Source organism: Lycorma delicatula, chromosome 5 (assembly GCF_047948215.1).
Source record: "Lycorma delicatula isolate Av1 chromosome 5, ASM4794821v1, whole genome shotgun sequence".
Taxonomy (NCBI): domain Eukaryota; kingdom Metazoa; phylum Arthropoda; class Insecta; order Hemiptera; family Fulgoridae; genus Lycorma; species Lycorma delicatula.
Window position 1 is genome coordinate 153578354 of NC_134459.1, and position 27349 is coordinate 153605702.

Here is a 27349-nt window from a genome sequence, read left to right on the forward strand (position 1 = left end):
AATTGTTCTTTATCTCTGTATTTGAACCCTAATTTTTTAAAATGCTGAACATTTTATTCCAGTCTACGTTATCGAAAGCCTTTTCTAGGTCTATAAACGTATGTTGGTTTGTTTTTCTTTAATCTTCCTTCTACTATTAATCTGAGGCCTAAAATTGCTTCCCTTGTCCCTATACGTTTCCTGAAACTAAATTGGTCTTCTCCTAACACTTCTTCCACTCTCCTCTCAATTCTTCTGTATAAAATTCTAGTTAAGATTTTTGATGCATGACTAGTTAAACTAATTGTTCTATATTCTTCACATTTATCTGCCCCTGCTTTCTTTGGTATCATAACTATAACACTTTTTTTGAAGTCTGACGGAAATTCCCCTTTTTCATAAATATTACACACCAGTTTGTATAATCTAACAATCGCTTCCTCACCTGCACTGCGCAGTAATTCTACAGGAATTCCGTCTATTCCAGGAGCCTTTCTGCCATTTAAATCTTTTAATGCTCTCTTAAATTCAGATCTCAGTATTGTTTCTCCCATTTCATCCTTCTCAACTTCCTCTTCTTCCTCTATAACACCATTTTCTAATTCATTTCCTCCGTATAACTCTTCAATATATTCCACCCATCTATCGACTTTACCTTTCGTATTATATGTTGGTGTACCATCTTTGTTTAACACATTATTACATTTTAATTTATGTAATTGTTTTTTTGAAAATGTCTTGTTCATGTTGAGAATTGTGTTAGGATTATATCCATTGACAGTTGTCACATATTTTAAATGCTCAAGCTTTTGCTTTTTCCTGTTTAGCCTCCGGTAATTTACCTTTCAGATAATACTTCTGAGGATGATGAGGATTATATGTACGAGTGTAAATGAAGTGTAGTCTTGTACAGTCTCAGTTCGACCATTTCTGAGAATTAGTGCTCAAGCTATAACAAGCATCCTGTTCAAGTGGTATGCTGTTAAGTAGGTGGACCACAGATTTGAATGCAGAATTTTTGTGTTGTGCAGTATGAAACGAGTTACCGGTGATATATTTTTCTAAATGTTTTCTTTCTGTAAATGTTATATTTAAATTTTCCATTTCGTCTAATTATTAATAAATCGAAAAATGAAAGTGTCCCATTGTTTTCTATTTCCTGTGTAAACTTTTTTTTAGGACATAAATGATTGATTTTATGTATAAAGATTTCCAGCTTATACCGTGTTTCAAATACTTTCAGAATATCATCTACGTATCTTTTCAAAAAAGGAAAATATTGAAAAATAATTTTTAACGGTATGTTCAGTATAATTCATGAATAAGTTAGCCAAAAATTCCGATAATGGGTTTCCCATAACGGTTTCATGTGTTAATAATACTCATTACCAAATTGAAATGCATTCTGTTTTATGCATAACTCAGTAAGTAGTACGTACTCATTAACTTTTCCATCCTGTACGTTGCATGAACTCAACTAGTCTCTCAACAGTTCGATGCATTTTTTAGTAGGTACGCTTGGATACAATGCAGTAACGTCAAATAAAATTAATATTTCACCTATTTCTATTTTTTCTTTATTAAGTTCCCTTATAAAAAGAAAATTATTTGTACACTGAATATATCTTGCTGCGGTAGTTTTTTAAATTCGTTCAATAACCATTTAGATATTGCGTATGTTGATGATTTATGCGTTACGTGGGCCTCATTGATGTTCCTGGTTTGTGAATTTTTGGTAAACAGTATAGTCGAAGGACGTTATTGTTTGAAATTTTTAGATTTCTTTTTTGTAGTTTATTTATGAGAAAAAACATTCAAAAACACGATCTGAACTCACAGTGACACGGTGTTAAAAATAGTTTTGAAAATGGAGTTACTCCTAAATGCTTCAAGTACGAATGTTAGAATGGTAGTGTTAGGAGAGGCTGAAAATAATGTTTTATTATTTAAATATTATTCGTAAAATATACCTAATTTATAGATATAATATTTATTTTTCTTTCAAGAAAAAATGTAATTATAAAGAATTACTTTGAAATTCATTAAGATTACAATTTTTTTTAAAGAAAAACTTCAATTATTTTTTTCATTTTTACTGTGATTACAAATAAACCAGCCTTTAGAAAACATAACTTTAAATTTTTCAGTATATTCCTGATAGTCACATATGAATTTTCATTAATGCCTATTAAATAGTATTTTTAGAGATGTTTGTTTTTCAGTATAGTAAACAAATTACTATAGGGGTTGCAAATATCGGCATTAAAAAATTAATGTCTGTAATCTAATAACAACAATACAATTATCGACACCCAAAATCGGAATTTTCTTATAGTTTTGTGTATTATTTATAGTCTATGTATTATTATTTAGTTATATATATATATATATATATTTATATTATTTTGTAGTTTTGATGTAATAACAGTTCAATTTCTTCCCCACGTCTTAAGCCAAATTAAAAATTTTTTGAGAAATTTGGAAATCTTAGTTGAACCAAAATGTTATGTAATTTTTTTTAAAAATAAAATTTAAAAAAATTCCAGGTAGGAGTGTAAATATTAGCAGTACCACATTTTCTCGTTTATTTATCTGAAAATTTTCTACGTTATTCTATAAAATATTAAAAATAAATACATTAAAATATAAAAAAATATTTTCTATATTTTGTTGTAAATGATTTGTATTTTCCTATAAATTTTATTATATTTTTTGTATTATAAATAGTTTAAAATAAATTTTCTACGATTATTATGTAACATAATTATTAACTGCAAGGTGTCGCAAAAGTCCTGCACCATAGGGATATAGATGATATATTCTCAATATCTGTTCAATACGGTTTCCGTATAAGTCGAAACATAATTGAAAACGGTCTCCCGTGTTCCGCAGATTGTTGATCACCAACTTAGGTGTTATAGATTGACTCACAGTTGTGATGCGCTCTCGCAGATGGTTTTTGTCCCTGATGTTACTATGTAAACTTGGGATTTTACATAACATCACACGACAACTGTCCATTGGGTTTAAACCCGGGGATCGTGAATACCATTCCACTCGTCCCCTACGACCAGTCCACTGGGGGAAATGTTCATCTAGCCAATCAATCACGAACTTTAGTACCATAGTGCGGGGATTCATCGTCCTGCATGATCCATTCTGGTTTTCCAGAACTCAGTAAATCCAGGCAGTAATTCATTTCCTAACATTGACGAGTAAGTTTCGTTGTTAACTCTTTCGTCAAAGAAGTAGATGTATTTCCAATAAATCACATCAAACCATGACGCGATCAGCTTCTTACTCCTTACTGTCGATAAACCATTGAGGGTTACTGTCGGACAAATACCTTAAGTTATGTTGGTTCACCTCATCATTTACGTAAAAGTTGACATCGTCACAGATCATAACTTAAACAAAAAATCTGGGTCCTCCTCCAACTGGGTCAAAAAGAAATTGCACATTTCCATACGGCGATCAGGATCCTCTTCTGACATGTGGTGTAACATTTGTAACTTGTACGGATGATACTTGTTTTTTTTTTTCAAGATGCTCCATACTGTTGACCGAGAATCGCCCGCTTCCAAGTTTGTTCAGCGAAATTTATTTTTCGGACCTTCGCTAAACGTCTTCCACTACCTCTTCTAAACAGCTCGGACGTTCAGATCTTTTAGTATCGGCAACATTACCTGTAGCCTTGAACTTTGCTAGTAGTCTGTCAACCGTTGTACGGGACACTGGCTCTTGTTGAGAATGCCTCACATTAAATTCATCTGCAACTTGTCTATGAGAGAATCCTTCTCTTCCACAAACGAGGATAATCTCTACTCGTTCTTCAGTGGTCAACATCTTTCAATCTTGCATCTAGAAAACATAGAAAATTTATTAAAATCCATATATTGTGTGACTTTTAGGACACCTAGTGCAAATATTAAATGGGAAAACCCTTACTAACTCATCCAGCATTAGTTTTTGTGTAGTATAACATTTAATAACGATTAGATAAAAACTATTAGATAAACTAATGTAAAATTTCAACAGCCTTTATAAAGGAAATTAGAGGAGCTAATGTCATATCCTTGTACCGAAAACGTGATTAGTAGACCACATATTAAGGCAAGCCACGTTAAAAAATGTTATGGATAACATTTGTAGAGAATTACACCTGTAAACGAAAACAAAATATTATAAAATTGTTAATTATGGTATATTTTGTATCGAATATATTGAAGCAGCGTAGAATACGCAGGGAAGGAAAATCCATCAAACGAGTAGAATGATTGATTATAAAATAAGCTGTAAATAATATATTAATTTAATTTTTCTAAAATTTTTAATAAAAAAAAACGAACGAAAATATATATATATATATTTTTAATTTCAAAATATTTTTAATCGTTTTTGCAAAACCATCCTACGTGATCGGTGCTGCTGTTTCCATGTAACGTAACCTGAAGGTACTGTTGGTGGCTTTTATAATTAAAATATTAATTATTAAAAGTAAGTATTATTTTTCCAATCTCCGTGGTGGAGTGGTAGTCTTCAGCCTTTCATTCAGATACTCCCGGGTTCGAATCTCTGTCAGGCATAACAGTTTTCATACGCTGCAACATTCATTTCCATATTTCAACGTACAAGCTTTTCAAAGCTTTTGTAGTGAATTAATTCTTCAAAAAGAAAAATAAAACAAAAAAAAATTGTCAGAAAACATGTGTGGTGAATTGTATCTATTCATTTAGTATATAAGTGTTTTGTATGCTTTTCTTGTTAGAAGAGTTAAAAATTTATATTAATATCATCGAATTATTTTCTAATCTCGATATAAATAAGTATATTTTTTAAAGCCTTTGTAAATTTATTTTAGTCTTATAAATATCATGAATAAATAATATCGTATAATTTAATTTTTTATTTATTCTCTTCTCACTAAATCTCATGAATAACTGTAATAACTATATTTTTCTTATGTGAAAATACATACTTAGAATCACAGCACGACCCGACTTCGATGAAATAAATTCACTTCATGAGATAAATTTAAATCTCATGAGACATTGTTTTGTGCCTTCATGTAGCTTAAAGTTCATACAGCACATGTTTTCAAGATAAAGAGATTAAAATTTTATCTAAAAAAAACGTCGGAAATCGTGGATTTATTAAAAATTATGTACGTTGTTACGTATTATCTATAATAAATTATTTTGTTTTAATTATTATATGTTTCCTCAGTATAATACTTCTTTTATATAATTGAATCAATTAAAGTCGTTATAGAATGACTTTAATCCGGTAAATTAGTTGTCTTGAACAAACTCAGGCCGACCGTTCCTGAGACGTGTGGTTAATCGATACACAATCGCCGAGCAACACTGGTATCCACGATGTACTATTCAGATCCGAATAAAAGCAACTATCTTTATTAGGATTTAAATCTTAGAACTAGTCTTTGTAATCAGCGATTACGACGACAAATTTACCGCTACACCAACTCGATGGGTTAGTCAAATACTAATAATTCTGATAACAGTATATTTATGTAATTAATTAAGAAATAGTTTATATTTTTTATTTGAATAATATTAAAATTTTTAAAGACTAACTTAGTTAATTAAAGAATAAATAATAATTTTTTTTTTCTTATCATGAAAATACGAGGTATTTTTATAGCTTCTCCGTATATTTTCCAAGACACACAATATAAAATTTGAAAAAAAAAATCGTTTGTGATGAAAGCTCATCGGGCTGGTCTGTGGTTAACTCATGAAAAATCAATTGTTTAACATCTAATTTTCGAATTCGAAGGTTCTGAGGCTCAAATCCTAGTAAAGGTTTGTTGTTTTTAAACGGATCTGAATACTAGACAGTGGATACCAATGAACTTTGGTGATTGAATTTCAACTAACCACACAGCTTAGGAATACTCGGCCTGAGTCTGCACAATACCATACCTCATTTACATGTAATACGTATCATTCTCATCTCATTGGACCGTGGTTGGCGGGTTGCTGTTCATTAGTTGATTGCAACGTACATATTAGGAAAAAAAAATTGTAATGAAAAAAGAATTTGTTTAATTTAAAACCTAGTTAATGTAATTTAATTTAATAAAAGATTGTGTTACTGGGATATTAATAAAGTGAAAAAAAAATGAAATAAGTATTTTATATATTTATATATATATGCCTACATATTCTATAGGAATATATTATAAATATTTAATTTGGCGAATTTATTTTCAGCCCACAAAATCTCATAAGAAATATATTACGGAGGGTATGGATATGAAAACTAATATACATCAAAGGATAAAAGAAGGAACTTTTCAAGCTGTAGGTTGAAAAATTCGGTCACCAGTAAAATTTTAAGTATCTGTTAAAAATCTATTTTAAAATTTTTAAAATTCCTATTTTATTTAACAAAAACAAAATATTAAACTGATAATTTATTTATTTAATTACGACTACTACTTGCAGCAGACATTAAACAAAAAATTCCCATAATTATAGATATTCCATGATATGATAAAATTGAGCAAATAGGTGTGGTGGAAAATCTGGCCTACATTACCATTTTAAATAACATATTTTATTCTTAAATTATTTTAACATAAACTTAAAATGAACTTAAATGAAAGATATTGAAGGTATTTATATTGAAGGTATTATATTTAGGTAGATTATTACCTTATAATAATCTACTTTTCTTTTCCCGTAAAAAATCCAGAAGTTGAAAATTTATGAAAAATCCCAATTTTTTTTAAAGAAAAACCAGTTAAATCTTTTTTTCAACCTTAATAGTTACAAAAACCAGAAAGCAGTGAAACATCGTACTACCAATCCTAATTTATTAAGATGGATAGTACAATTATTACATAGATATAAATTTCTATTTAGGCATTTGAAATACCACTTGGCGGGATAGTTTGTATTGTGGGTTACGCAATACATAATACTAGTATTATTGTGTATTACTGGTCAGCTGGTTTCAGGTTAGCTTCGCGGTAGAGTTTGTCATTTTATCTGTCACATAATAGCTCCTTTATATACGTGTAAAAGTAAGTCTGAAGTGGTAGTAATGCAAAAAAATTAAAGGCGTTCGTTAATCAATATAATAAATATATGATACCGTTATATGTAACGAGTATATAATATAATATATATAAGTAGTATATAATGCACTAAAATATAATTAATACTCGGGCTGATATTAAAAAAATTTCTCAGAAAATTTTCAGGGGTGAGTAATTTTTTTATAGCTTCATTTGGACTATGGTAAAATAATATTTTTGCGTGTTCGCGGTTCGATCAGGATATTGAGAGAATTTTTTTTTCTGCCTTATTGTAAGGAATTCTAAAACAATGAACTTCAATACTAAACTCCGCCGGGCTGGAGTTAATACTTAACCACTAGAGGCAATGGTTAACTCTTCGTCACAAATCAGCCGATTTCGAAGTCGAGAGTTCTAAGGTTCAAATCCTAGTAAAAATAGTTACTTTTATACGGATTTGAATACTAGATCCTAGATACCGATGTTCTTTGGTGGTTGGGTTTCAATTAACCACACATCTCAGGAATGGTCGAACTGAGAATGTACAAGACTACACATCACTCATACATATCATCCTCATTAATTTTCTGAAGTAATATCTTACAGTGGTTCCGGAGGTTTAAAGGGGAAAAAATACTAGAGTAAAGCCTAAGTTTAATTTAGATTGTTATACTGTAATTATAAAACATATATATGAAATTCAGGTACTTGTACCTCTCCAAATTATTCTTTGGTATTAAAGTGTAGATTTTTAAAAAATCTAGAATAACAATGGTTTTCCTTTAGCTACATAATATTCCATTTTATTAAATTTCAAAAAGAAATTTTCTTTCTCTTTAAGAAAAAAGACTTAAAATATTTAAATTTTAGAGAATAAACGCATCTGTATATTAAATAATATAATTAATTTAGAAAAATATATAAACTTTCTATGACATTATTTGAATTAAATACTTATTTATTAATTATTTTTCGATAAGCTTTTCTTTTAATTATACTCGTATAAATAATAACAGTTTATGTATCATTTTAGATCCTTGATATGTTAAATTTTATTCTTTTGTTGTGGTTTATGAATCAACATCACTGAAAATTTTATTTGTTGTGGTTTTCGTACTGTAAACGTTGATCCTGATAAATTAATGCTGTAAACCTAACGCATATCAGAGTTTTCAGGCATATCACGTTTTAAATGATCGTTTATATTGAAACACTAAAAGATTAAAATTATTTTTTGAATTTGTCAAACAGCTTTTGAACGCAAATTTTGTCCGTAATTTGTTACGTGCAAATTATATGGCTGTATTGTTATATTTTCATTAAATATAGAAATACATTTTTAATTTAAAATAACTATTTTTATAACTTTTTTTTAAAGTTATGATTTGTATTTTTTTTAATAAATAATAAATTCATTTATCAAATATTTACGACAAATCTCTTTGACATTTATGACTTTTTAAATAACTAAAGTATGAATTAATGTCCTTTATATCTTAAATACATTTGCATGTTATTAAACTGATGAATGAAAGTCCACATTCGTCTCTTTTTTTTATAATTTATGCCGAAATATCAACAAATGCAACGTACTCCAGTGATTTTTTTTTAAAGTTATTTTACTTCTTCGTACGAAATAAAGAAGGTATATTTCAACGGAAATATCATTTTGTTCATCCTTGACACCATTTTGACTAGTTTCAGCGTGATGTCTGTATGTACGTATGTCTCTCGCATAACTCAAAAATAATTAGTCGTAGAATGTTGAAATTTTGGATTTAGGACTGTTGAAACATCTAGTTGTTTAGCTCCCGTTTGCAATCGAATGGATCCAAAAAAAGTGTCCAAAAAAGCCCAAAATCAAAAGATTTGGATTTTGGACTTTATCTTAACTGCAGTAATAAGCCTTCATTGAGAGTTTTTCAACGATATATCATAAGTGGTACTTACTTTCATTGGTTCCACAGTTATAGCCGTATGAAATCTTAATTAATGAAATGTTTGGATCTTACAAGAGCACATCGGTTCAAAATAGATTTCCTCTCCTTTTTTTATTTTTATTTTTTTTTAATTTAAATGTATTGATTTATTAATAATTATTAACCTCTATCGTAAAAAAATCTTTACGATAAATAATAATTCAATAATAACAATAAAAAAGAATATGAAAAAATATCATAAGTGATTAATGAAATAAAATTTTATGTACTTTTCATTTTTAAAAATGTGTATATGTAATTACCATTTAATATGCGTATAAAGATGTCATGTCATGCCCACATCAGATTTTTTTTTTTAATAGTAAATATCTCTGATGGCAAATTGTAAATATCTTATTCAAGTTAAAGAATTTAAGTCTTTTTTTTGTTTTCCTTCATTCTTACTTAGTATTGGATTGGCACAGCGTAACGATGTAGCTTTAAGTCATAGCAATATACAAAGCAATTTTACGGGAATATTCATTTCAATTCGTTGTAAAATTTGAGATAAGAAACATGATATATATTTTTGTCATTCGTTAGTCTTGGTTTACTTTAAGTAGCAATTACATACCATTCATTGTACCTTTATATTCCTTTTCTTATTTTTATAAGACGCTGGTTTTCAATTTATATATTTCTTGTGGAACTGATTTTTTATACTTTTCGTTTATTTAAGACCGTCTCATAATTAACAAAAAGAACAAGAATTCTAAAAAAAGAAAAATTGTTTTATATTAATGTTTTTTTTTAATTTTTGTATGGGTTTTGAAGTTAGTTTTTTTTTTAAAGGTTATATTAAAAACTGTTTTTTCTAACTTTTGTTATTCTATCTATAAGTAGTTCTCCAGGTTGGTCTAGTGGTTAACTAATCGTCGCAATTCAATTGTTTAACAAAATTGTTTCGAAAAATAATTTTCGAAGTCGAAGGATCTGAGATACAATTCCTAGTAAAAATTACTTGATTCTAAATGGATTTTAACACTAGACAGTGGATATTGATGTACGTTCGTAATTGGGGTTCAATTAACCACTCATCTCAGGATTGATCAGCCTGAGACTGTACAAGACTACACCTCATTTAATATTATCCATATCATTCTAAGCCTAAAGAGCCGTGAGGGGTTCACAAGTTGAACAGATAAATAGCTATAACTAATTAGATAAGTAGCTGCTAAATAAATATTAGTAAACTTTATAAGAAATCCTATCATCAAAAATAGTACTATTAAAAATAACTATTTTTAAAATAAACTGGAATGGTTAAAAATTTTACTTATATACTAAAACAAGATGCCATTTGAAGTGGTAACAATCATCAGCAGACACTAACAAAATTGTACTGAAAGTAGAGACGATAATAGAAAAATAATTAGAAATATTCATTTAATAACGATTGCTTGCAAAACGAATGAGTTTTAAAAGCGAGTCTGTTAAATAACATTTTTTTATTATTTAGGGAATCCCTGTAAAATTAGCCAAAAACATAATAACCTGCAGTTCAGATCTTCCGCCAAGACCAAACATACTTCTCTTTTACAGATATGCGAAGCAAAATAATTATTTAAAAAAAAAAGTAAAAGTTAAAGGACCCATGAAATTTAAATCAATCAAAAAGATTTACCCTTCCATAAAAAGAGTTTGGCGTAAATTAATTTTGTAATGTTTTTATGATTAAAAATTGTTTTTTTCCAAAAAGGCTGTTACAATGTTTATTATTTTTCTGTATGAAGGTTTTTTCTCCATCACTATAAACAATAGTTTTCCTAGGATATCTACTGATATTGCCTGAATTAAAAAAGTATGTATTTTTTACTCTTGCTCTAAAAATATGATTAAAAACTGGTTTATATAAATGTTTAACTACTTTTTATTTGTCACATAATATCTTTTATTGTTATTTTTTCTTTTTATTTATTCATTTCTGTTATTAAATTATTTACGCATTTTAAATATGTAAAAGAGAGGTCCTGATTGACTGATTTATATTCGCTCAAGAAAAATCATTGAAGGTAAATTGATCAAATTTGTTTACGTGTCCGTTTTACGGTTGAAGTGTGGACTAACGAAAGATTTTTTTTAGATTCTTTATTTAAAGGGTTAAAATGGAGTAAAAATTAGGTTAACTATTTCTTTAATTTCTCGGTAACAAATGAAGATATTGATTTTTTGTGTATAATCTTCATGTGAATATTTAAAAATTAATTTTCAGTTTAAAGGATTAAAATGGGTATTTTTGAACTCTTTTTTGAAACCCGGCTATTTTTGTAATGGGTACCATGATTTGACTTCCAACAAATTTCGACATATCTTTCACATCCCCCAGACCCCAAAACCACTTTCAGATTAAAAGTTTATATATATATATATATATATATATATATATATTTCACTTGTGGACATGATAACTGCCGTAATTTTGCGCCAATCACGTTCAAATTGTTTAGTAAAAATAACACGTTCCAAAATCTCGATCGAGTTCGTTAACGGCCAAAAATCGGACAATGGGGTTTTTTTTCGAAAAAAACAAAATATTGCTATAACTTTTTTATTAAGTAAAATATCGAATTCGTTTAGTTCCTACTATTCTTTGGATAAGGTCCTAAAAATTATTAAAGTAAATTTTTTTTATATCACGACCCTTTGGCCCAGGGGTGGAAAGAATGGAATTTCGAAGACATTAAAGAATTATACCTCCCTTAAAGTAGGCCTAGTATCGAATCGGTTAAAAGTGGTCGTTATTTTTCTAAAAATTGCTTAAAACTTTTATCTGTAACAATTTTTGATATGATCAATCCTTACGGCAAGGGGTGACCAAAATGTTGCTGGAATTGTAAGAAGGGGGTTGTCGTATGTTAAACATGTGAAACGTTTTTTGCAAGCAACCTTTGTCGTATAGAATAAATTTGAAATTTTTTTTTAACTTTAAGGTGAAAATCGTTTTTATCCCCTACGTAGCACCGGTGAAATCTACCTCTGCCTTCCGGCGTGCCGAAAGGTTTTTTTTTTATTCTCAGTAACACATGTAAAAATCAAATTGATTTTTCGTGTATGTCATCTTCTTGTAAACATCTAAAAACTAATTTGTATATATTTTTTAAATTCAGAATTTAAAGGGTTAAAATAGTTATTTTTTTGGATGCCGAAACTTGTTGTTTTTTTTTTTTAATTTCTTGGTAACAAATAAAGATAGCTTGATTTTTTGTTGGTGTAATTTTTAAGAAAAGAACTAAAAGCCAATTTCTAGACTTTTCAAAATTCGACTTTGAAAGGGGTGAAGAAAGGTAAAAAAGCTGAAAAATTATTGCAAATTTTCCCCGTTTCTGACTATACTAAACGATATATTCACTACATTGGGGCTTGGAAATACTCTTCAGACTAATATCTAAAAAACTATTTCCGGTTTTTTTTTAAATTTTAACATTTTAAGAGGTAAAAAAAATATATCTTTTTTTACATGTTTGCCTTTTTTTTGCGACCCTTATTGAATCAATCCTTATAGTATTTGGTAATATTCTGATGGTAATTAATGTTTGTAATTCTGATTATGTATTTTGCAACCGAAGCCGTGACGGGACATCTAAAAACCAATTACTGGGTCCTGTAATGACTATATTGTTGCTCTAAAGAAATTACAATAAATTGATAGTTTTTATAGATTGAACAGGCTTTAGTTTTATTTATTATTAGTATTCTCACAGGCATGGGTTTAATGAACACAGGGAGGGTTTAGAGGGCAGTGCTCCTTGGTAGATTTGCAATTTTTTTTAAGTTCAGTTTTCCAATAAAAGATTTTCTTTTTAGGGAAGGGCCAGATGAGAGATGAGATGGGCCGAAGAGAGCTCTGACCGGCTCAACCCCCTAGCCGCGACAGGGAACGGAAGTAACCATATAGCGCGGGCGAAGTCTCGACGTGGATTTAATATATATATATATAATTTGTTTCTTGAAAGTGATGATTAAACAATCGAAATTACTAGTATGATCAACAGGTTTAGAATTTTCAGTGAAAATTTTGAAAATTTCACAATTTAAACGGTTTTTATGTCGTTTTAAATATAATACTAATACCTTTTTGTAGATTAATGTAATAAAATGTCATCAACAGTAAATTGCCGTTTTTTTCCTTTTTTTTAGTTACATAATAATCATTTAACTTGTTTAAGTCACACGATGTCCTTATAGAAAGAAGTTAATGTCTTTGATTGCCTTGTCTTTGGTTAAAACAAGGTCATCTGTAGTGTAAGCTTGTTTTATATTCTTACAGTAAAATATTTCTGTTTACATGTAATTATTTATTAACAGATTATGCATTATTTTTATCTTTGTTTAATCCTGAAATAAATCTTATTTCCGGTATTCTAGGTTAAATTTATTATCGTGACTTGTTTTACGTTACTATATTATATATTATTATGAGATTCGACACCGCTACGCTCGCTAACCTCCCAAGTAGTTAAATGTGAATTTTTATATTAAAAAATTTGCCGCTACTTCTGTTCAAACTTTTTCTGCAATTCTATTTTTTGTTAGGGACAGCTATCTTTATGTGCAACGATTGAAATCAGTAAGAGTATGAGGTTAGTAAATTATTTTATTTAATTAATAAATATTTACTTTAAAAATCAGTAATGTTGCGTTTTTTATGTTAATTATTTTTCTTACAATCGGTTTTTTAGTTTGTTTTTGATTAATAAAAATTTACTGACTTTACCGAAGTAAATAAAATATTCCAATTTTTATATCCTTTCTGTTCTTTCAGATAGTAAAACATTGTTTCATCGAGTTTAACTTCGACAACTTAATAATTTCTTTAGCAAACATTACCTCTGCCAAGAAAAAATCATCGCAAATTTGTAATAAGTCTTAAAACACCCAATCTTTCACACAGAAAGAATAACATAATATTATATTATCTCTTGCAAAAAAAAATCACGGTGTATTAAAATAATTAAACGATCTCCTGGGGGGAAAAAATTACGCCGCAAATTGATTTAAAGGTAAGTCGATTTAAATTTCCGGAGAAGTGTGATAATAGTTTTTTCAGTGTTTTTTTGGGCATGGTAAAAAAAATAATTTACTACGACACATATTATAAATAGAGCTTTTAAAAATGATAAATACGTTCTTAACGTGTTTGTAAAAGGAATAAATTTAAATCCAAAGGTCCTCATTTTCTTAGAAAAAAATACAGAATCAAGATATCTTGTACTTATTGTTAACGAGGTACAAACATTAGTATGTATTGGGGTTGGCAAGAAAGTTAATTTCGGTTTTCACAGGTAGATAACTTTATGTTTGTTTTAAAGGATTTCTATCAATGTTAGCATTTGTTTATCTTTTTAGATTAGATTTTTTTCTTTTGGCATTTGATAGTTGTTACTTTTAGCATACTTAAGATGTAAATTGCGTGTAATTATGTTTATGCGTGTTAGTAGTGTACGGTCAGTCATTACATGGAACGCAAAAGAAAACGTTTACGACATATTTTATATTATTTTCGTAAAGTCAAGAAAGCTGCTGAGGCAGACAAAGAGATATGTGAAGTTTAGATATTGATTGTTGATTGCTTAACAGAACGTAATTGTCAGAATCTGTTTAAAAATGTCGGACTTCAATAAAAAACGATCATGATCCAAGCGTGATGATGGCGCAGAAGCCACGTCAAAAGCTGAATTGTATGAAAAAAAAATAATGGTGTCAATTCGGTTGGTTAGAGCTAGTTCCACGAAACCGAACGATCAATTCAAATGTTTACTGTCAACAACTTAAGAAACTGAAGGAATGGATCACAGCAAAACGACCAATTCGCAAAGGATTCGTGTTATACCGAGACAATGAAAGGCCTCACACAACTTTAGTAACTCGTGGAAAACTATTGAAGCAAGATGGGGTAGTTATGTGTTATCTCCCAGATAGCCCTGATTTTTCCCCCATCAGATTCCCATTTATTTCGAAGTTTGCAATGCTCTCTAAAAAATATTTAACTAATGAACCTAAAATCCTAATGAAAATTTTTAATGACCTAATTTACCTAATGAAAATTTTTAATGATCTAAAATCGCACTAGGATTAGTTTTTTTTCTGACAGACCAAACGTTTTTACGAGTGTGGAATCATCAAGTTGCCAGAAAGATGGCAACAGGTTATCGGACAAATGGCAAATATATAATTGTTAATAAAGTTCATTGTTAAGTTTTGCAAACATGGATTTATAATTTAAGTTAAAAATAATATTAAAAATCAGCTTAGCAGTAAATTAGTCCTCAAACGTTTTCGGCTATTACACCATCTTCAGGAGGATTTATCTTATAATAAGTTGAAATTAAAGTATAAAAATATGTACGTTATCATAATTGTGACATTCTTATAATCTAGACGTACTTACTTTTACTTAAAATTTACAATTTTTAATTTATGACGATCAATTATTATAATTCTAACAATTTTATATTGTGAATGATATATATTTTTATATTTTCATTTTATATTATTGTAAGATCATTTCTCCTGAAGATGACGGAATAGCCAAAACGTTTGAGGGAATCAACTAATCTATTTGTAACCTGATTTTAATATTATATTTAAAGTTCATTCTTTGTAAACAAAGAAAATTGAATTTTATTTCACGCTACAAAACCGAAATTACATTCTCGCCAAGGATAGAGGACGTAACTCCCTGAAGTTTAACAAAATTATTTTATAAAATTTTTTTATGCAAAATCAATCTTTTATTTTTAAATATCATAATTTTAATTTTCAGATGAACGTGATTGATCGGTGCAAAGTGTAATTTGATGTCTGGTAGTGTGCTGCGACCCTCTGCTGACTGGTAAGTTAAATCCGAATATTGTAATTTTGTTAAAACTTTTATTTTACTCAGATGTACAGATTTATTTTTTTGGATATTTAAAATGATGTTATTAGAAACATTATTTTATTTTAACATTCATTTTGGAATATAGTATTGAAATCACACATATATTTAATTTTGATTTATTAAAGAATACAACAATTTTTATATTATATTTCATACTGGCATGAAAATTAAATTTTTTATTTGTATACATTAGACATTATTGGAAGCCTAGCGTGTAAAAATAATAGTATTTTTTAACCACAAGAATAAGGTAAAGTTTAGTGAAATACCCAGTTGGCTAATAAAAAAAAATTATTATGAAAATGCATTTATTTTATATTTTATGAAAAATCTAAATATTATTCATCTCCAGTTAAAGTTATTGTTATAATACATGAAATTTTATTATAATTTACTCAGTCTGTATATCAGTTTTATATATTTTACACATTTTACTTGTTGACCACTGAATTAACTGGGATGAAAATAATGATTTAACTGTGCAATATTTAGAGTATAAATGAGAAAAAGAAAAAAATACATGAATTTAGTAAAAGAAATTGGGTCTGATTTGGTACTCTTAATTAAATTATGTTTTCACATTTAAAAACTAAGCAGTATTAAAATAATAATTAAGAAAAATTACGGATAAAAATATTTTACTGTATTGACCAAATGACATTTGTTTCACCAAAATTATTCTGTTTAATAGTATAACTAGCAGACCCGGCAATGCTTCGCTATTGCTAGATTTGAACACATATAAATTAAATGAAAGCAAGTGAAAGTTTGATAAAACATTAACAAAATGAACATTACGGAACTCACAAAATTTAACTTTTCCCTTTTACTCTTTCTCCCTTTTCCCTTTTCCGTTTTTCCTTTTCCCATTTTCATTTTTACCATGTTCCCTTTCCCTTCCACATTTATTTTTCTCGTGGTTGCTTTTTCGCCTCTCCCCTTTCCACTTCCCCATTTCCAAATTTTTTTCTTTTTCCCGTTCATCCCTTTTAACTTTTTCGATTTTTTGCTTTTCCGATTTTTCCCTTTCTCACTTCCCCCCCCCCCGCGTTAATCGGTCCAGTAGTTTTTTATTCTATAGCGGACACATATTGGAAACATTGAAATGGAATCGTAAAATATTCAGTACAGCGTGTGTTGCTTTTATGTCAACAGAGAGCGCTGTTTTTTAAAAAAGGCATGCAACCTTGTGTTAAAAATTCAAGCAATCGGTGAAGAACTTTCGGAGATTTATGGTTTTGAACAAACGAACATTTATATTTTTGTTTATGCAGATTACTAAATAAAAAAAAATACTTTTAGTAAAATAATTTTTTTCCCATTTGACTCCACTCGATAGCTACCTCATATAATATTTTTAATAACGGCTACAACTTAAAAACCGATAATGTATCAAAAATTTCTAAAAAAATCAAATTCAAGTTGTTCTAAAAAGATCTCTTTTTTTTTAATATTCTAAATGATATATCATTTATTTTTTCTTTTAAATCAGTTTTAGATAAAGCTGGATTTCAGGCAAAAATCATCTTTTTTTTAATTTTTTTCAAAATTCAATGTTCATTCATAGGAATTTTTGAGACATTTTCGATGAAATTTTTCGGTGTTTTATGGACTAAGAGGGTCGATGTCAAAACTCCGTTTTCCAAAATTTTGGTCGGTCGCTTTACTTTTCCATTAGCAATTTTACCTATAATTTTACTTCACAGATATGTTCCTGCAGCAGCATAGCTAAAAAATAAAAATTTCGTAAGTGTGATTTACTACAATTTTTAATTATTTTTTTATATGGGTGCTATAATTACTAGAAATCAGTTAGAAATAAATTTCTAATTATTTCTTTCCTTTTTTTTACTTTGTTATTTGTATGGCCAGTATTCAGTAATATTATCAGTTCATGGCCGTAGTTGTCAGATGTTAAGTTTCCATTAATAGGTTGGTACATCTGGTATGAGAGCAAGTTGTAAATAATTTTTCCTACCGTAGATGTTCGTTATTATGAAGATCAACGAATACGAATTTAGCAGCAGATTCAATCATTTATTTTTGTAAATCGGTGAAAGATTTTGGTATTATTTTTAAAAAATTTAAAAATTATAACAGTTTTATAAAAATATTTTTAATTAATTCTTTATAATCGTTTAGCAATTTTTTTCCTTTATAATTAAAGAACGTGCATTAAAATTAACAACCGCTTTATTAAATTAGTGCACGTTTAAGTGATGCGTGGTGTAAGATAGATTAAAACCCCAGCATTATATAACTGCAGCGATAATGAGCGCAAAACCACACTTGACTTTCATTAACACCCTTGATTGAAGTAAGTTGCTCAATTTAGGATGGCTAATTGCAAAAGTAAAACGTGTTTTTTTCTAACATTTTAACAAAGGTTTGTTTTTAACTTTTAACAGTTTTATTATAACATTCAACTTTAAACTCGTACATTTTATTATATTATTAAAGTTTTAAATGGTTGTTTTTGTTTTTTACTGACAAAAACACTTTATTTAATAATAATCATAACTTACAATAATTTGTCTATGTTTAAAGAAAGTTTTTCTCCGGCTGTATTATAAAGTTATAATTGTGCGGCTGGAACCTCTATCATAATAATGATCATTATGAAACAGATTTTCATTACGATACAGGTGTTCAACCATTTAAAAGCCTATTTTTTTCAACCGCTGACCAATCAGAAGCGGATATTGTCACTATATCTGTTTTTACCCATGACGCAGCGGAGACGGTATATGAGTTTTATGAGAGATGTTTTAGTAATTGTTACCATTTTCCTGAAAATCTACTGGACCCTTTTCCATACGGTTTTTTGCATTACATAGGTATCACCTCAGAGCAGGTCTTCCATTAGTTTACAGGTTAGAAGCCGCCAGAGGGCGCTGCAGTAGATATGTTTCTTCAAAACGGCTTTCAAATTTTTTTTCTGTCTTTATAACTCCAAGGCTAAATTATTGTTTGGATTATCAAATAATTTGCGCTGGTCAAGTATACTAAACTTTCATCATCATCATTATTAGACTATAAACGTCCCACTGTTGGGCTTACTAATCTTTAAAAAGTAAAAAATTATAGATTAAATTAAACATTTTAAGAAAACCATGGCAAAAAATCCTAAAAAACGTGAAATAATTTTTACCTTATAATTCTTTAAAGGCAATCAAATTTAAAATTTTGATTGCGCCACCTGTAGACTGCATAGAAAAGCTTTAGTTAACATCATAGTCACGCAAGACGGTTAATCAAAATCTCAAATTTTATTGTCTTAACAACAATATCATGACGTCACAGAGGATTATAAAGTAAAAATACAGTTATTTAATTTAGCACCGGTCAACAAAATTTAATTTTAATTTGTTAAAAGAGAGTGAATGGTTGATTATTGTAGTATTGTTTATGTTGATTTCATGTATGTTAATAGTTTTTTTCTATCGGGTTCAATTTTATTTTAATTGAAATTTCTTTTGAAACGAAAAAATATGTGGTGAACGTAATATGAAAATACATTATATGCATTTTTTACTCGCCTAAAATCTATTTCTTTTGGGTTTTCTGTTGTAATTTGCTGTAGGTAGATCCCTCTTTTGATTCCAACAGTGATCAGCTAACATTTTTGGGTCCAATTTTCCCTGGTATCGATCTTCTATTGTAGATATCTCCTGGTGAAAGCGTTCTCCATGTCCATCACTGATAGAACCAAATTTTTTTGGGAAAAAATTCAAATGTGAATGTAAGAAATGGATTTTGAGTAACATGTTACACCCTAGTTCTTTGTAGTTTTAGAGGAGTTCACTCACAAGTACTCTGTAGTTACTGGCCTTATGGTTTCCAAGGAAGTTGTTTACCACGTTTTGAAATGATTACCATGCAGGAACCTCTAAGTCATTCAAACATTCTTTAAACGCCTAATCACTCATTAGCTTTCTTATTTTTGGTCTAACAAATAAATCTTCCTTTATTTTAGCATCGCTTATATTAGGGAATTTTTTTTTAGAAACTGAAACCCTGCATTATTATGATCCATTGCTTTAAAAAATTTTGTGAATAAACCTAACTTAATGTGTAGTGGTGAAAGATAAACTTTCTCTGGTTTTAAAAACGCCCGACTAACAACATTCTTCTCTCCTATAGTCAGTACCTCTCTTTTTTTGCCACTGTTCTTTTCTGAAATGGTTTTTCCTATCCCTGCTCTCTCACTCGTACAAAAAGCAACAGAAGTTATCGTATCCAAGTTACAGCCCAATTAGAAGCGCTATTATCACCAGAGATCTCCACACATATGTCATAAATATTTCCCATACTGAATCCTGCTCAATACAAGTTTCATATTTTCATAACACTTCTTCATGGGTACAGCATACGTTAATGGTATTGATGGGTATTTATTTCCAATGTGAAGTAGACCGGCTTTCAAATTACGCATTGTCAATAAAAACTCGCTATTTGTCAAGTGGTACATATGCCCCAAAGCTTCCAGTAAAGAGTCCACATCATTACAGTATACTAAGTTTTCGTACTGAGAAATGTTCAAATTCTGACCGTCTGTCGTGGAAAGCACTTGTTTCCGTGTTTGGCTGTAAAAAATTTCATACTTTCAGTCTTGATGCCAGTATTTCTGCATGATTCTTTGATAAATTTAAATCACGAACCAGTTCATTTAATTCTGATTGATTAATTAAATGGGATTCAGTATATCTGTTTTATAAAAATTAGGATTTCATTCTTCATTGCCTAATATGTCAGAAAAAGATTCGACATTTTCATCTTCATCTAAGTTCCATTTATTTACGTTCACAAAATGCTATGCTTATGAAGTTCATGCATGATATTACCTGGAAATGATAATGTAGTTAAAAAGAAACTAATCCCGAGAAGAATTCTGATTTCATATTTGAAAAATGCTTTAAGAATAAGGTATTCACTCCCATTTAGCAAAATCATTGTTTATCATTGTTATTTAAGGTTTTTTCGTAGTGGGTTTTTTAAAATTTGTAATTTTATTTTTACTTTGATTTTAATCCGATTTAGTAGTTAGCAAATAGAGGTTAATTTGAAAGAACATCAATATGTAACTAAGTGTCTATATTACACTGTTTATTCTTTTGTTAATTATGTCGGATTGTGAGAAAGTCTTTAACACAGATCGATATTAAAGGAAAGGCAAAATTTATGATTAATAACCTGTTACCACAGAAATGCATTGTTTAATGTATGTTTTGAAAGATTAAAAAGATATTTCGTAAACAATGTATTCTATCATTGATTTAAATCAATAATCCCAATATTTTCTCAGCCGTAGAAAAATTACAGTATACAATACGGTAAGGCCGTGTCGTACCTATACCACATACGTACTTCGTATTCGTGTATAAATGACTATAGGTGTTGCATAATGTACCTTTATTTAAATTTAAAAAAAGTACACTATATACTACCGAACACGTTCTATTCTACTCTATTTTTCTGTTCAGCTTCCGGAACTACCGTAAGGTATTACTTCAGAGGATGAAATGTATGAATGTAAATGAAATGTAATCTTGTACAATCTCAGGTCGACCTGTGTGAGTAATTGAAACCCAACCACCAAAGAACACCGGTATCGACGATCTAGTATTCAAATCGGTATTAAAGTAACTGTCTTTACTAGGATTTGAACCTTAGAACTCTCGACTTCGAAATCAGCTGATTTGCGATAATGAGTTCATCATTACACCAACCCGGTGGATTACGTTCTAGTGTACATGTAAATGCAATACTTAAAACCGCAAGCTTAGCGAAGTATGTACATAATTAACATGAAACACCAGATACCCAGAAAATGATTCGGTCATTCTCAGAAACAACAAAATGTATCCTATGCCACGCTTTTTAAAGAAAATGAGAAGTGAAGTTATTTCTAGTGCTTTATACACTGAGCCTTTTTTTCGAATATATGGTTACGCAACAGCTTGTGATTAATTTCCGTGTTTTATGTTAGTTTAAGTACGTATTTTCCCTATCGTTATTTGTGCTACATAATTTTTCTTCATGAAGTATTCTGCAAGCTCGATCGTTCTGAAGTTAAATCTTTCTTATCTAAACAAGTCTAATAGATTTTAGTAAACAGTAGTGCTCCAACCTGGATAAAAGAAAAAATATACGAACAAAAAGTTATATACTAGCATTATTTTGACAAATATGCTTTTTTTCTCTTGCGTATTCAATCATTTAAATATAAATAATAAAAACAGTCAAACAAACAAGTATTAATAAAATTTATTATTCATTAAGAAATAATTGTTTATTTTTATGTCCTCATACATTTCGCTAATATGTTAGAAACAATTATACGTTTCTGAACACATCAATGAAATTTTATTATTATTTTCATACACCACAACTTGTATCTCGTAAGAAAAAAAAAAGATTATTAATTGGTATCTGGCTGATTTTTTCAATACGAATAGTTTTTTCCTGTTTAGCCTCCTGGAATTACGTCAGGTATTACTTCAGAGGATTATGAGTATGAGTGTAAATGAAGTGTAGACTTGTATAGTCTCAGTTCGATCATTCCTGAGATGTTCGGTTAATTGAAACCCTAACACCAAAGAACACCGGTATCCACCATCTAGTATTCAAATCCGTATAAAAGTAACTGTCTTTACTAGGACTTGAACGATGGAACTCTCGACTTCGAAATCAGCTGATTTTGGAAGAAGCGTTCGCCATTAGACCAGCCCGGTACGATTAATTAAATTATTATTTTCTAACAAATTCTACTATAAATAAAGATATATAAAATTTGTATTAATATCTTCATGTTATAAATAAAATTTATTAAGAACTGAACTGTGAAAATTAGATGAAATAAAATTGTGTTAAATATATTAATTAATATTAGTAAGTTTATAATAGCAAGTTACATTGAGACTACTATTCTGACGTCACAGTATAAGAATTCAGGCCCACCGCTTTAGAGGGGCCTAATAGGTTTTGTTTTAAAAATTCTTTCAGATAGTTTCATCTCATTTCTTCTCTTTAAAGCGTACTATCTCTCTTGTTTTAATGTGCTCTTTTAGTAAAAGTTTCTTAATATACGTAGAGTCAAATTTTTCTTTAAACAAAATAAATATTAATATGTCATTGCCATTAATTATGTATTCTTACATGATTAATAGCATATTAATCGTGTAAGAAGAAAAAAAGTGAAAATTTCGGTCAGTTCTTGAATATAATGTTTCTAAGAAGTATTTTAGCTTTATATTAATATTCAAGATTTGTTTCTATTAAAATCCCCTACAATTCGTTTTCCTATCGTTGGATTAGTTATAGAATATACTCTACTGTGTATTCAGTTTCCTTAAGAACTTCATTGCCGTTTTTTTTTTTTTTGTGGATCAGGAGGGTAGATTATTAGCTATTTAAACAATGCATTTTATCATAGCACTCACAAGAAGTCAAATGACAGTTAAATTACAAATTTATTAAAATTTTTAATAATTGGTGTTGTGTTAACTGATAAGAAAAACCTTTTTTGTAACTGAATTAAAGGATTTTTTTTAAGGGAAAATTTATGTGTATCCTAATAGAAATTAATTCCTCCCCTACCCGAAGGGATAAGAGACTACTCTATATTTCAAGTGAAATAAACCTTTTAAATATATGAAATATCTTACAGATAATGTGCTACTGAAGTTAGCATTTATCAAAAATCATTTATATAAATATTCTTTAACTTTACATTTTAATGTTTAACTGAGTATCATTTTCTTTGAATAGTATTTTATGTATTTATAAACACATAATTTTAAATTACAAATATATGAATATAAATCAACACTAGTTGTTGATTTTAAATATAGAAATATTTTTAAATTTTATTCACCACTCAGTATTTAACTGAATTATTTATTAAATAAGAATTATAATTTTGCTGATAAAAGTATTAATATTAAATTAAATGTAAAATAAAATATTTGTAATTAAAATATATGTTTTCAAACGATGATGGAAATATAACTTCTTTAGGGCATTGTATTCTTTAGGGCCTTAACAATTTTTCTTTTGAAAATGATAAATTTTTAGACAATCTGAATGAAAATGGAAGCTTTCATGATCTTAAACGTTTTACAGGGAATAGACGGAATTGGAAACGGTCGTGATACAAAGGACCTGCCTAAGAGCACTTAATTGTATGAAAATTGATTTTATTATATATATAAACATCCAAATTTTATTTTTATTCACAGAAAAAGATAAGGAAAAGTTAATCTGAATTACATGAAACATTTTCAATGGCATCAAGTATTATATGAAATTTCTTTATCAGTATAGTTCAATTTCTCCTTTCTTTACTTTGCATGGACAACCATCTTTCGCCTATTAGTTTTTTTATATTATAATAGGCCTTTAATGGTTTTTATGTATATAAAATAAAGTTAATCATCATATAGATATATCTGGTCTTTGGCAGAGTCTTTATATCATGTCCGCCTCCAGTCTCATCTACCCCTGTTAAAATTTTAAGATCATGGAACTCTTTTTTTTGTTCAGACCCACAATTTTGATTTTTTTCGGCCGTACCTTTTTGTAAATATTACTGATATTTTCACCGCTCTCTTAATCAATCACTCTCCTCCCATTACATCTGATTTTCCCAGGCTGTCAACTTTTCTGTTTTAATTTCTCGTGTACTCTCCTATTTACTTATTTATTTTCCTACTTTTTACCAGTTCATTTAATCTTCTTACCTATATTTTAAATAAATGCCTTCAGTCCTTTTTTTGTTCATTCTCTTATTTTTTTATGTTTTATAGCGTAACAAAATTACATTTGAAACATGATAATTCACAAGACGCTTCTTTAATTCTAATTCGATATTTCTATAAAATAAATATTTCTGTTAAATGCTTCCTTAGCCATTCATGTCTTCTTTTTATTTCGTTTTCAACTAACAGAATTTTCGTTTGAAAAATGATTCCTAAGTGTCTTTTATATATTTTTGCTGTTTTATTTATATAAAGTATATTTTTATACTTCCTTCTACGAATACATATTTAAGTTATATATATATATTTTTTAAATCGATGTTAATAACTTATAGTAATATCAAATGATATTATGATAGTTAAAAAGTTGAAAGCTGATAAGTTTATGAAACATCTGCATCTAGAGTTAAATTTTTATGGATCTTTAACGAATCGAAAATTAATCCTCAAAAACTACAGATCTAGCAAGATGGAAAGTACAGTGCATTATGTCTTCATTATAATTTTCATATTCTACCAACCTTTTTTTTTGATTCTTCAGCGATCAAGATTTCTGTATACGTTTTCCTTTCCTTAGTGTGATGCCGCCAAATAGATTAGATCATTCGTAATTTAGGATGTGAATAAATTTTTTAATGAAAGTTATATCTTGATTTATGTTATTTAATGTTTTTTACTTCGACAATCTTTTTTTTATAGGCGGATACGTTTTAATTAAATAAATAATCCGGCACTTGTTAGTACATTCAAGATTAGTTTCTTTAGTGGTTACCTGAACGTCTTGCTAATAATGTTAAATTTAAATTACAGTTTCTTATCAAGGGTTAAATACTGTGCATTGTATGTAAGACTAGAGTATACGAGCGTATTAAGAATATATTATTCGATGTCATTGTAACAGTGTAACCGTGGACTACATGACGTTGCAAATGCGTGAGATAGATAATGAATATATTATGTGAAATGTTGCAACTCCGTCGGGAGTCCACAACTAAATAATGCACGTCGCATGTAATGCAAAATCCAACCCTCTGGTATATCACCTAGAGACATTACGGCAAACATTTTCTGGACAAACTCCATTTACCACTTTTTTATCTACCCCATTCTGTTTCTTATAATCTGTATTATTTTTTACAAACATTTAAAATAATTGAACGGTAAATAAATAGTAGATTACTGAACTGCAAAGAAAAATTTTATTCCGAATAAAATATTGAATATTTTGTTTATAAAAAAAATCTTTGTTTAGAGTCCAACTAATTCATTTATATAAAAAACATATATACGTATGTTTGTAGCAATGCTTTTCCACTTCTATCTTAGAATTCACCAAACCGATTTTCTTCAAGTTTGACTAAATTATTTTTGTATATGGGGAATTGATCATACTATGTTTTTTTTTTTTCAAATTTCGTTTAGGGATGGAGGATATTGCGAAAAACAATATCGATTTTCTTCTGAGGAATTTTAGAGAAAATCCTATTGGAGAAAATTTGTTACCTGCAATGGATACATAAATATTTTTTTCAAAAAATCAACCCCCACATCTTAAAACTGGAATACATTTTTTGTTCTTTGTTTATCTCTCGTCGGTTTAAATATCTTTTAAAATGTTTTTTGAAAGCTTAAACTTCATATATAAAGCTGTCAAGAAATGTTTACAATTTTTTTTTAATTATAGATCCTGGACTAAACTTCCGAAAAGTTTTTTTGAAGATTTCCTTGTTCTTATTTTTGACTCTATTATAAGAGAAGTTAGATTTAGGGAAAACTTTATATAAACAAATTTGTTTAGCTTAACTTAAGCTATATATGAATTTTTAAATTTTTTTCTTCACCTCTAAAAAATATATTTATTTTTTTATCCTAACTTTAAATTTTTATTATTAATAACCCGGAATGCCGTGCAATACTTTCCCAGCTTTTTTCCTTCATAATACTTTTTAAAATTTGTTTATTTTATTTCACAACGAAATTATGAAACCGTAAGCATATCGTAATAACATTGAAATATCCGATTCAATTAAAAAAAAAAAAAAACTTGTCCATTTTATCTTTATTATTTTTTATTTAAATGCTACCGACTGAAATCAAGTGTAGTGAAAACTTAAACCAGTAATTAAACTCTTTTTTATCTATAAGGAAATTTCAAAACGTTGAAAATTTATTACAAAAAAACAAGTAAAAGATTTAATGTAATTTTTTACGTATAAAAATATTTATGGGCAATCTTCCGTAATTACTGCAAATTATCTTGAAATAAATTTTAATTTACTACAGAAACGTAAAACTATTACAAAAGAATAAGCTTTCTTGCAATATGAAATTTGATAGCAATAGATTACCGTTCTCGTGGCCTCATATAGTTAATTAACATAACGGTTATCATATCATTATGGAAATGTTACATGTTTTTCTGTTGTTATTTAGTAGAAAATAAGAAATATCTCATTTTTGCTACAATCTGTCGAGTAATTAATATTAAAAGAAATTACAAAATTACTTAGAAAAACAATAGTGATATATATTATTAGTTATAAAATTATAACTATTCTAATAAGGATATCTGGTAGAAAAATATTAATTATAATAATTTAATTCTAATTTGTAAATATTTCAATATAATGTTTTCAGTAACTTCTATAAATTAAAAGTCAGCCGTGTTACAGATACACACAGACACACACACACAACACACACAAAT

The 27349-nt window shown here is 28.5% G+C and overlaps 1 protein-coding gene across 2 annotated transcripts in view; it reads left to right on the top strand.

Annotated features, from left to right (window-relative positions):
• LOC142325503 (1-phosphatidylinositol 4,5-bisphosphate phosphodiesterase epsilon-1-like) overlaps positions 1 to 27349 on the top strand; it is a 1691101-nt gene that overhangs the window by 344445 nt on the left and 1319307 nt on the right. For both annotated transcript variants that reach the window (XM_075367353.1, XM_075367348.1), the window contains exon 3: positions 15767 to 15835. The gene's annotated coding sequence lies outside the window, so the exon portion shown is untranslated. The remainder of the gene's footprint in view (positions 1 to 15766; positions 15836 to 27349) is intronic.